Source organism: Rutilus rutilus (assembly GCF_951802725.1).
Source record: "Rutilus rutilus genome assembly, chromosome: 6".
Lineage (NCBI taxonomy): Eukaryota > Metazoa > Chordata > Actinopteri > Cypriniformes > Leuciscidae > Rutilus > Rutilus rutilus.
This window is the reverse complement of record NC_140214.1, coordinates 49,193,606-49,203,377: the sequence shown is the minus strand read 5'-3', so window position 1 is coordinate 49,203,377 and position 9,772 is coordinate 49,193,606. Positions and strand designations below refer to the sequence as shown.

At 41.6% G+C, this 9,772-nt stretch overlaps 2 protein-coding genes across 2 annotated transcripts in view; both read left to right on the top strand.

Moving 5' to 3' along the window:
• LOC311291902 (uncharacterized protein) overlaps window positions 1–9,772 on the top strand; it is a 322,068-nt gene that overhangs the window by 174,678 nt on the left and 137,618 nt on the right. The window lies entirely within an intron of this gene.
• LOC311291904 (protein NLRC3-like) overlaps window positions 1–9,772 on the top strand; it is a gene marked incomplete at its 3' end in the record, with an annotated part of 146,391 nt that overhangs the window by 132,061 nt on the left and 4,558 nt on the right. The gene's annotated exons all lie outside the window — the stretch shown is intronic.

Sequence of the window (9,772 nt, the reverse complement as noted above, 5' to 3'; positions counted from 1 at the left end):
TCTCGACGAGAAGCTTGGGTTCGGGGGAACCTGACTGCCCTACCGGAACGTTCGCAGCTGGCTACACGATGGACGCGTGGGAGAGGTGGCGGGTCGTGTGTCTGGCGGCTCTTTCCGTGGAGGACGTTGAAGATATCTACCTATTCGGAACCATGATAACAGGTTTTCTGCTGTTTGGATTAGGCATTGCCCTGGTTTATCGAGGAATTAAGAAGACGGTGACAGCTGTCCAAAGCCCCACAAGGCTGCCCGTTATGATTGAAGCAGTGGGCAGAGCTGTTGGCACTCAGACTGTGACTATGAACCACAATATGGATAACATCATGGAGAAGCTCACAGCTTTGCAAAGGCAAATGGATCGTTTCGGAGACCCAAATGGACCAGGAGCTGTGTAAATTGGAATGCGGCTACTCGTCCCAAGACCAAACAACCACAATCTTATCTTTTGGCCCCCCTCTATCAGCACTGGCCTTGGCCGAGGCCGCTGCTGGAACAACAACTCCCTCTGGAGAGAGCACTGCAGCGAGACGCTCTCGTTCCTTCCCCGACTCCACACTGACACCTGCTGTTTGTTGACTCTGTCTGGGACCTGATCAAGGTTGTCTCCATGGCAACTGCTGTGTATCGCTATGACATCCTGCGGACTGAGGCACCTAGATTGGGATGCCAGGCGTAGCGACTCTTCAGGCCTACACATACACGAACTCTTACATAGATACAGATATGCAATCACCCTCCCCCACCCCCCATCCCACGCCTTCGACGCTTTTTACCACCAGTTTGTCAGGCGGGTCTGTGACCAGCGCCGAAATGGCTGCAGGACCGGATGGCTGCCTGCCTTTGCTGGATTACCTCCAACCCCTCCCCCCTCACCCCTCCCCTGTTGCAAGTCTTGTGTGTTCATGTTGTGTACTGATTATGTGCAAATTGCTGAGGTGTTTTACTGTCCCCAAACTGTACTCCCTATTGGAGCATAGTCTGGGGGTTGCCTTTTTTTCTCCTCAACTCTCCTCATGTTATGCTGTATTCTTACTAATTTCAGGTCGGTCCTAAATTGCATTTCGTTGCCTTGTACCTGTACTTGTGTAATGACAATAAATTGAATCTAATCTAATCTAATCTAATATGCAGTGGCGTATATACCAATGTTTCCACAACAATACAGTAAGTGTATTTATTTTACTTTCTGTTTCTGGATAAACAGGAAACTCACACGACAGTCAGGCATTTCTTGCCAACAATTTTGATTTGATTATCTTAGATAGCAGACGGATGTGGGCCACTTCAGGCAATGATGCGGCACTTCAGGCCTATTTATGGCCCGGACCAAATGTGTCTGAGCCTGAAGTGGCCCACATGTAAAATGGCAAATATGGCCCAAATATTTTAAATCACATGTGGGCCTTTTTAGGCAAAGATGCAGCACTTATGGCAATGTGTAATCTGAATGTGAGCCTAAAGTGGCCCATATGATAAATAATGAATATGGCCCAAATATCACAAACCAAATGTGGGCCACCTATGGCAAAAACGTGGCACAATCAACAATGACTAATCTGGATGTAAACCAAAAATGGCCCACATATGTTTCAGCAAATGTGGCCCAGTTTTCTTAAAACATATCTGGGCCAGTTTTGGCAAAGATATGGCTCAGTGAGCACTGGCTCATCTGGATGTGAGCCAAAAGTGGCCCACATATAATGCTGCAAATGTGGCCCAGTTATCTTAAAACACATCTGGGGCAGTTTGGGCAAAGATATGGCTCAGTGAGCACTGGCTCATCTGGGTGTGAGCCAAAAGTGGCCCACATATATTGCTGCAAATGTGGCCCAGTTATCTTAAAACACATCTGGGCCAGTTTTGGCAATGATATGGCTCAGTGAGCACTGGCTCATTTGGGTGTGAGCCAAAAGTGGCCCACATATGTTTCAGCAAATGTGGCCCAGTTTTCTTAAAACATATCTGGGCCAGTTTTGGCAAAGATATGGCTCAGTGGCACTGTCTCATCTGGATGTGAGCCAAAAGTGGCCCACATATAATGCTGCAAATGTGGCCCAGTTATCTTAAAACATATCTGGGCCAGTTTGGGCAAAGATATGGCTCAGTGAGCACTGGCTCATCTGGATGTGAGCCAAAAGTGGCCCACATATAATGCTGCAAATGTGGCCCAGTTATCTTAAAACACATCTGGGGCAGTTTGGGCAAAGATATGGCTCAGTGAGCTCTGGCTCATCTGGGTTTGAGCCAAAAGTGGCCCACATATAATGCTGCAAATGTGGCCCAGTTATCTTAAAACACATCTGGGGCAGTTTGGGCAAAGATATGGCTCAGTGAGCTCTGGCTCATCTGGGTGTGAGCCAAAAGTGGCCCATATGATGCTGCAAATGTGGCCCAGTTATCTTAAAACACATCTGGGCAAGTTTTGGCAATGATATGGCTCAGTGAGCACTGGCTCATTTGGGTGTGAGCCAAAAGTGGCCCACATATGTTTCAGCAAATGTGGCCCAGTTATCTTAAAACACGTCTGGGCCAGTTTTGGCAAAGATATGGCTCAGTGGCACTGTCTCATCTGAATGTGAGCCAAAAGTGGCCCACATATAATGCTGCAAATGTGGCCCAGTTATCTTAAAACACATCTGGGCCAGTTTTGGCAAAGATACGGCTCAGTGAGCACTTGCTCATCTGGGTGTGAGCCAAAAGTGGCCCACATATGATGATCCAAATGTGGCCCAGTTATCTTAAAACACATCTGGGCCAGTTTTGGCAAAGATACGGCTCAGTGAGCACTTGCTCATCTGGGTGTGAGCCAAAAGTGGCCCACATATGATGATCCAAATGTGGCCCAGTTATCTTAAAACACATCTGGGCCAGTTTTGGCAAATATATGGCTCAATGAGCCCTGGCTCATCTGGGTGTGAACCAAAAGTGGCCCACATATGATGCTGCAAATGTGGCCCAGTTATCTTAAATCACATCTGGGCCAGTTTTGGCAAAGATATGGCTCAGTGAGCACTGGCTCATTTGGGTGTGAGCCAAAAGTGGCCCACATATGTTTCAGCAAATGTGGCCCAGTTATCTTAAAACACATCTGGGCCAGTTTTGGCAAAGATATGGCTCAGTGGCACTGTCTCATCTGGATGTGAGCCAAAAGTGGCCCACATATAATGCTGCAAATGTGGCCCAGTTATCTTAAAACACATCTGGGCCAGTTTTGGCAATGATATGGCTCAGTGAGCACTTGCTCATCTGGGTGTGAGCCAAAAGTGGCCCATATATGATGATCCAAATGTGGCCCAGTTATCTTAAAACACATCTAGGCCAGTTTTGGCAATGATATGGCTCAGTGAGCTCTGGCTCATCTGGGTGTGAACCAAAAGTGGCCCACATATGATGCTGCAAATGTGGCCCAGTTATCTTAAATCCCATCTGGGCCAATTTTGGCAAAGATATGGCTCAGTGGCACTGTCTCATCTGGATGTGAGCCAAAAGTGGCCCACATATAATGCTGCAAATGTGGCCCAGTTATCTTAAAACACATCTGGGGCAGTTTGGGCAAAGATATGGCTCAGTGAGCTCTGGCTCATCTGGGTGTGAGCCAAAAGTGGCCCACATATATTGCTGCAAATGTGGCCCAGTTATCTTAAAACACATCTGGGCCAGTTTTGGCAATGATATGGCTCAGTGAGCACTGGCTCATTTGGGTGTGAGCCAAAAGTGGCCCACATATGTTTCAGCAAATGTGGCCCAGTTATCTTAAAACACGTCTGGGCCAGTTTTGGCAAAGATATGGCTCAGTGGCACTGTCTCATCTGAATGTGAGCCAAAAGTGGCCCACATATAATGCTGCAAATGTGGCCCAGTTATCTTAAAACACATCTGGGCCAGTTTTGGCAAAGATACGGCTCAGTGAGCACTTGCTCATCTGGGTGTGAGCCAAAAGTGGCCCACATATGATGATCCAAATGTGGCCCAGTTATCTTAAAACACATCTGGGCCAGTTTTGGCAATGATATGGCTCAATGAGCCCTGGCTCATCTGGGTGTGAACCAAAAGTGGCCCACATATGATGCTGCAAATGTGGCCCAGTTATCTTAAATCACATCTGGGCCAGTTTTGGCAAAGATATGGCTCAGTGAGCACTGGCTCATTTGGGTGTGAGCCAAAAGTGGCCCACATATGTTTCAGCAAATGTGGCCCAGTTATCTTAAAACACATCTGGGCCAGTTTTGGCAAAGATATGGCTCAGTGGCACTGTCTCATCTGGATGTGAGCCAAAAGTGGCCCACATATAATGCTGCAAATGTGGCCCAGTTATCTTAAAACACATCTGGGCCAGTTTTGGCAATGATATGGCTCAGTGAGCACTTGCTCATCTGGGTGTGAGCCAAAAGTGGCCCATATATGATGATCCAAATGTGGCCCAGTTATCTTAAAACACATCTAGGCCAGTTTTGGCAATGATATGGCTCAGTGAGCTCTGGCTCATCTGGGTGTGAACCAAAAGTGGCCCACATATGATGCTGCAAATGTGGCCCAGTTATCTTAAATCACATCTGGGCCAGTTTTGGCAAAGATATGGCTCAGTGGCACTGTCTCATCTGGATGTGAGCCAAAAGTGGCCCACATATAATGCTGCAAATGTGGCCCAGTTATCTTAAAACACATCTGGGCCAGTTTTGGCAAAGATATGGCTCAGTGGCACTATCTCATCTCGATGTGAGGCAAAAGTGGCCCCCATTTGACATGGCAAATATTGCCCAAATAATTAATTACAATTTGGGAAATATATACGGCACAGTCTGCATTGCAGGGTGTAAGTCTAACTTGGCTCACATTCGACGTGGCAAATATTCTTTGTGTTTCCCAAAAATTAAAACCTACGTGGTAAGTCCATTTCTGGATTGGATGCCACACTTCTGAAAATGGCTAATTTAGCTTAAAAGGGACAAAGATTGAAACTGTAATGGCCTGAATATTTGTTAAACATTTTTTTAACATCATTTAACAATATTTTTTGGTATGGATGGAGTAGACACTTAGGCTGGATGTGAGGCTACATGTACTTACATCTATGACATATATGCTATTGCTAACATATGTTTTGTAGGTACAGTGTCTAGAAAAATTCAAGTGTCTAGGTTCAAACTTATGAAGACTTTTTATGGTTTTGGGATGTGCAAGAAGATACTTTAGTTGCTGTTTGTGCAAAGCTTGGGGCACAGTGATTTTGCCAAGTACATGCTCCTGTATCAATATATTTTGTTGATCTTGGAACAACATTCCTGTCCATAAAAATAGTCCTAACCCTAACCCTAACCCTAACCCTAAACCTACAATCAGAGGGAAATGATAATAACATTGATCTAAAAGCATGGTTGTAAGCCTAAACTTGACACAACTGCAATCTTCAAATCTAATTGGTCGAATGCTGTTCCAGGATCATCAAAGATGTTGAGCCAGGAACATGATGTAGCCTACTCGGTGTAACCTTGCTTATCTTGCTAGCAGTGTCATCTAACTTCTAGTGCAGACCTGGACAAACTTCCACTGGGGCCTCAAGATGACTTAAAATTATGACAAAACTAAATCCACCAATGAGAAAAGATATTTCTCATTATTTGGCTATTTTTATAACAAATGTACAGGATTTGTTGTGGAGAATATAAGGGGACATTGAAGTCAAAAAGGTTGCGATTCACTGTTCCTAGGTGTGTCAAAGTGACCCCACAAAGGGTTATATTTTAAACTCCCTTAAAATATTTAAATATGTAAAAAAAAAAAATAAATATATATATATATATATATATAAACAATATTTTTATTCTAAATAAACCTTACATTTTTCTTACATTTCTGGCTAAATATAATTGACATTTATACAACTGTCATCTTTAGGCTATAAACAATCTTTATTAAAGATAAAAAAATTATAATACTAATTGACACTATAATTGATGAAATACAATTAAATGAAGATGACAAATCAGCAGAACCTGCTATGAGAAAATATTATTTTGATATGTTGTCTTGAAAACTTTTTCAAAGCCCTGCATTAATGACAAAATGTTCCCACTTTTTTGCTGATTAGAGATCCATTATGTTTAACCCTCTGATGGTTTATGGGGTCTTTTGGGACCCCAAATGACTTTTACTCAAATTAAAAAAATGTTTCCCTTTGTCCAAATGGTATGAAACCTTCTACGGCTCTCAACACTTTCTAGATCTACAAAAAAAAAATTAAATTGGAATGATATCTGTTTTTATGTTAGCGTGACAAAAATTGTGACACTCGTGGTCTTCGGGGTCTCTGGAGACCCCGCAATCAAAATAGACAAAATTCATCATCAAAATCAGAAACAACGCAGAATACATCGACAGAAATGGCACAAATTAAGTGGCACACTTCCACCAATGCAAAAAACATCCACAATGCTAAATTATATTGCTCACAACACGCGTGTACACACACACACACACACACACACACATATAGAGGAATACATTTTTGAGACTATAAAAACTGTTCTTTTATCATTTGTAAAATAAAATCATCCAAAATGCAGTACCACCACAAAAATAAATTGGTGACACTGACACATTGAAAATGTGCACACACACACACACACACACACACACACACACACACACACATTTGTAAGGCTATAATTTGTCAAATAAAATCATCCAAAATGCAGAACCAACACAAATATAAAGTGGTGACACTGACACCGACAATGTGTACTCACACACTCTCTCTCTCTCTCTCTCTCACACACACACACACACACACACACACACACACACACACACACACACACACACACACACACACACACACACACACACACACACACACACACACACACAGGAACATTTGTAAGGCTATAATTTGTCAAATAAAATTATCCAAAATGCAGTACCACCACAAAAATAAATTGGTGACACTGACACATTGAAAATGTAAACACACACACACACACACACACACACACACACACACACACACACACACACACACACACACGCATACACACACACAGGAACATTTGTAAGGCTATAATTTGTCAAATAAAATCATCCAAAATGCAGAACCACTACAAATATAAAGTGGTGTGGTGACACTGGCACATCGACAATGTGTACTCACACACTCTCTCTCTCTTTATCTCTCAGACACACACACACACACACACACACACACACACACACACACACACACACACACACACACACACACACAATTGTGTGTGTCTAGAATCTAGAATTAGATAAAAATTAATGATTGAAATAAATGATAAAATCTTAAGACTCCAACATTTCTCTTTGTAACATTTTGTTCAGGTTTGATTCTAATCATAATGTAACATTATTGAAAAACTGGGTTTTTTTGGTACAAAAAAATGCTAAGCTTTGACAAAAATATTTTATTTTTGTTATAATTGTGATTTTATAATATTTAGATATGAATCCAACTGAATCCAACTTGTGAAAAGATATCTTTCAGGTAGTCTAATAGCAAATAGCATATACTGGAGCTCTATAGGCATCTAGTGGTTAAAATTATTATTTTTTATTTTAAAACTGCATTTTCCAAAAAATGGGCAAAAATGTTCCATTAACACACGTCGCTCACACTTCTCTATTGTCTGAATGGCTGCTGTCCTAGAGAGGCTCTGAGACTGTAGAGCTGCTGTTTAACTGGAACTTTCAGTTACTTTATTATAACTCCACGCTATTAATCACTAGTTAAGCATTAGTAAACAGTTAATTCATTTATAAAGCATTAACATACATCAAACAGGATTTAGAGATATATGTGGTATAATATCCCGCTCCAGTGCAGTAGGTGTCGGTGTGCCCTCCTGTGAAACACACGGAGAAGAGGAAAACGAAAGTAACAGCATCTGGGGCTCGTTTATCACAGAACAGGCCCTGAGAGAGGCGGACGACACTTCCGACGCAGAAGATGTGATTTATAAAAACAAACTTGACGGAGAATGTGCGCATCTGCACGCAAACTGTGACCCATGTGTACGAACGTTCTGGAGACGAGCAGTTTGGCGAACCGATGGTGAGCTGGAGTTAAATGTCGTTTTGGTCACTTTTAGACAGAACATTTTAAGAAAATTATACATATACAGAGAGATAATACAACCATAATTTCACTCACCAAGCCTATCACATGAAGCAAACATCCATCCATTCCTACATGTCCGCGGCAGCGAGCGCGCTGGGCCGTTTAGTGGAACTGACGCATAGGCCTATATCTAACGGCAGATGAAGGACACAGTACATCTTCTTTATGAGTCATAATCATAAATACAGTGCATGCTCACAATTACAGTTTAAATAAATAAAATAATGATTTAAAATATGTTTTACTTCTGATATAAACATTTAGATTAAATATGCCATTCTCATTAATGGAGTTAAACACTTAAATTACATGAAATCATTAAATTACTCAACAGTTTTTATATTCAATAAATATAAATGTATAATTATACATATATATATATATATATATATATATATATATATATATATATATATATACATACATACATATTATTTATATAATAAATATAATGGCGTACGCCATTTTGGGCTTTCGGGCGCACGTACACTTTTAGTGAGGAGAACGACGCGCGCGGACTGACAACAAGCGTTACTGAGTTTAACATACTGATAAACTCTCTTCTTAGTGGACAAGACTGTGAGTAAGTTTAATACATTCTTTATATTGTATATTAAGCGAGATTTAAATGTGAAGTTACAGAAGGCTGTTCTTCCCCACTGCGCATAGACACGTCGAAACGACGTATTTTCTACGTCGTTTTTGCACGTCCAATTTTGCTCCCCTTGAAGGTGCAGACTGTGACGCCAGATGACGTTTTTTTCCGACGTCTTCCGCACGTCTAATGTTGACGTCCGTCCACAAAAGTTCGTTTGTGGGAAGAAGGAAGGAGACGGGGTCGGCTTGCTGTGGATCGTGTGTTTTATTAGATACTGTGCGTCTTTTCCAAACAATAATCGCGCTCAAACAAAACAGCGGCTTTTTCTCATGACACACACACACACACACACACACACACACACACACACACACACACACACACACACACACACACACACACCTTATTCTTGCTTTCCCTGGGACTCGAACTCGTGATCTTAGAATTACAAGCGCCAACGCTCTACTGTTTGAGCTACAGTATCATACCTTTGTACGCGTCTCCAGTTATCACCTGATGCTGAGACGATCAAATAGAGTTTTTGGATATAAATATAAATAATCTGTATTCATATATATTAATCATGTTGATGATAACAATGTTGATATTTGTAAATAAAATAAAAAAACGAAGGGGGGAGGGGGAGGGGGGAGAGAAAGTGCTTATTTAAATTAAAGCAGCCAGAAGCCTGTGTAAGAAGCTCTGGCAGGTGAAGCAACCACAACACACTCCATAGTTTCAATGTTATGTGTACAAATACAAACCTTACATGTTTGTGTTTGTTTTGTTCATTAAATACATTATTTTACCCATTAAAGTGTGACAATTAAAATATAAAATGAGCTTATATGATTCAATAAGATCTAATGTAGGCCTTCTCTCTCTCTCTCTCTCTCTCTCTCTCTCTCTCTCTCTCTCTCTCTCTCTCTCTCTCTCTCTCTCTCTCTCTCTCTCTCTCCTCTATACACACACACACACACACACACACACACACACACACAATGAATAAGGACATTGTCTGATAGGATCATCTGTTA